The following is a 2,946-nucleotide window of genomic DNA, read 5'->3' as shown; positions in this document are numbered from 1 at the left end:
GATATTTTCCTTATTTTATTATTAGTTTTTGAAATTGGTTTATATGATGCTGCTAGTGGAGATAGGGTAGTTTGTTGTCTGGTTTGGGCCTTATGTCTGTCTTTTTATGATTTGGGTTTTGAGGCAATGCTCAAGAAGAGCACAAAGATCTTCTAAGTATGTGATATGCTAAGAGGTAGAAGTGTGGGAGAGGGAAAGTGGGGTCTAAAGGAACATCAATTCTAACCAGGCACACCAAGGGAGAAAGTAACCAACCAAACAATATTTGATATTAGAACCTGCTGGGAACATTTAAAATAAACTAAAATAGTGCTCACTTATGCAGCATATACACTAAAATTGGAATAATGCAGAAAAGATTAGCATGGCCACGTGCAACAGTGACATGCAAATTCATGATGCATTCCATACTTATGGAAATAAAAAAGTACTTGGGCCACAGTAAGAATGCAATAAATGGCAACAATTGTTATGACAAAAAAGAAAAGATAAACCCAAATACACCCAGGACCCCTGAGCTGATATCTTCTACAATGCGTCACATGGTAAAGAAAGCAACGGTTCTTTTCTGGCCAGCACAACTGGTGAAAAAAACAGTCACCTTTTTTAGATACTTTATTTAGAAATTTAAATCCAAAATATATATCTAAAACCATAGTGCAAGATAAAAAGTGTAGGTAAAGAAATTATGGAAAAGGGGAAATTAGAGTTGGATGAATACGATGAAAAACCAGGAATAACATGATTACACAAAATGATACCTGAAAGTTCAGTACGAGTTGTGAAATACTGAGCTGCCTAGTAACAAAAGCAAAAAGAGTGAATCCTTTTTATAAAGTTATTCCTAAAAATTACAGTCATTACAGATACTGAGTTCTGAGAGGAATTTCTCCACTGAGTAACCCTCAAGAGAATATAAAGAGAACAGTAGCCCATAACCTAGTTGATAAGCCCCTCAACAATATGTGAACAGTGAATAATGTGTGCCCTCCATGTAGGCCGCCCAGGGGAGTACATGATATTTTTATACCCACTGATTCTCGTACAGAAAGAATGAACATATCTCCCCTTTTGATTAGCAAAGGCTGGTAAATAAGGGAAGACAGATGTTATGAATGTTCATACTATGTGGTTCAAAATCCATGAGGCCATTTTTGGTTGTTTTGAGTTCCTGTAGCCAAATATTCGATGTTGTAGGGAGGGCTTGGATATGAATCTTGTAGCAAAAAAGGACTTTTGCACCAAACTCTGCAATTCCTTGCTGTCTTTTTATTCCTTCCTGACACAAACCTTCCTTTTTATAACTCTGCAGGGTACTTAATGAACAATATGTTACTGTGATGAGGATTTGAACTACACTGTTGATTTGCTACCCACAAGACTACTTTTCCTTCTATTCAGGCTGGGTTTGTGTGTGTTTTCAAGTAGGTCGATTGAGCAATAAGGGTGATGAGGAGGGTAGCCCAGAGGCACAGACGTAACAGGAACAAAAGGGAGGGGCGGCCCGTTTTTATGTCTCCGGTTTTCGTCGGGGTGCTCGCACAGACACAGAAGTGGAGTGCGGGCACACTTCGTGGAACACAGTCAGCCCGGGCAAAGACCGTCCTGTATTTGGAATTCGCTTTGGAAGCAGAACAGAGGTGTGTTTTTCATTATGCCACATTGGGTTTTCGCATTGGAGAGTATAATTACCAAACCCAGCCCTCAAACCACTGCAAAAACATCACATGCTTCTTACACACATTTTTTTCCTTCAAACTAGCACTCAAGTGCCCACCAAGGGCCCTGCCCACAGTAGGGTTAGTTTAAAATTCTTTTCAAACACAGTTGTAACATGGCTCTCATCCACAAAACAAGCATTATCAGCAGTTAAATCACAGGATTATTCTTACATTACAGATAAGTAGGTACATTTAATCTATAATAGTTATTACATTAAGACCTGGGTCAGGCTCTCTCCGTATGTAAACCACTCTCCGGGAGCCAGGCTGTCAGTAACTCAGAGATACGTGCCAGTATCTCTTTCAAGCTTATATTGAACCCATGCTATGCACTTGAAGTTTAGAAGGTCAATTCTGTTTGGAGTTTAACTTCTATTTAATTTTAAGTTGAGAATCAGTGCTCAGGAGAAATGAAAGAAAGAGGCAGACAATTTCTGCTCCTTCTGTGGCTGAGAGCTCCTTTGGGGTCAGTGAAAATTCTAAACCCTGGGCTCTCTTGCATTCCCCTTTCCTCGCTGCGCATTGCAAACCCGTAATTCTCCCTGCTCATCTGTGCAGGCTGGGGAGGCAGTTCCTGGGGTTTCCTGCGCAGAAGCACTTTCTTATTGAATTGATTCTAGCAGCCTGGAAGATTTAATGCAGCAGTTTGAAGAACCACAGGCAAGAGGACTAGCAGTGGAGGGGAAGGGAGTCATTTATCACCTGGGTTAGTGGGCAGCGTATACCACTAATATATGCAAGATGATTTTTAGGTGACACATTAACAAGTATTTACCATTTTAATAGTTAAGTGTTAACAAAATAAGGACTTACATTTAAATAACATTGACCATGTGCTGACCTTGTAACATAGATATGAACTCACTTAATCCTCATAACTCAAGGAAGAGAGTAGGTAATATTATCGTCCCCGGTTACAAATGAGGAAACTAAGGCACAGGGAGATCAAGTGATCTGTCCCTGGCTGTTTAGGAGGTTACAGAGAAAGCCTGGACCTGAACCTGTACAGTAGGAGATACGTTCCAAGACTCCAGTGGGTGCCTGAAACCAATAATACCAAACCCTATATATGCCGCGCTTTTCCATACATACCTGCCTATGATAAAGACTATTTATAAATTAGGTACAGTAAGAGATTAACAGTAACAATAATAAAATAGAACAATTATAACAATATACTGCAATGAAAGTTATGTAAACATGGCTCTCCCTTGATCTCCAAATA

At 39.6% G+C, this 2,946-nt stretch overlaps 1 non-coding gene across 1 annotated transcript; it reads left to right on the top strand.

The window, feature by feature from the left end:
• The first annotated feature begins 309 nt into the window (after positions 1-309).
• LOC112308127 (U6 spliceosomal RNA) lies at positions 310-415 on the top strand. The gene has a single exon (XR_002975127.1). It is a non-coding gene; the product is annotated as a U6 spliceosomal RNA (small nuclear RNA).
• The last annotated feature ends 2,531 nt before the right edge of the window (positions 416-2,946 follow it).

Source organism: Desmodus rotundus, chromosome 2, assembly GCF_022682495.2.
Source record: "Desmodus rotundus isolate HL8 chromosome 2, HLdesRot8A.1, whole genome shotgun sequence".
Classification (NCBI taxonomy): Eukaryota; Metazoa; Chordata; class Mammalia; order Chiroptera; family Phyllostomidae; genus Desmodus; species Desmodus rotundus.
The sequence above is the reverse complement of the archived record's forward strand: the minus strand, read 5'-3'. Positions and strand labels throughout refer to the sequence as shown.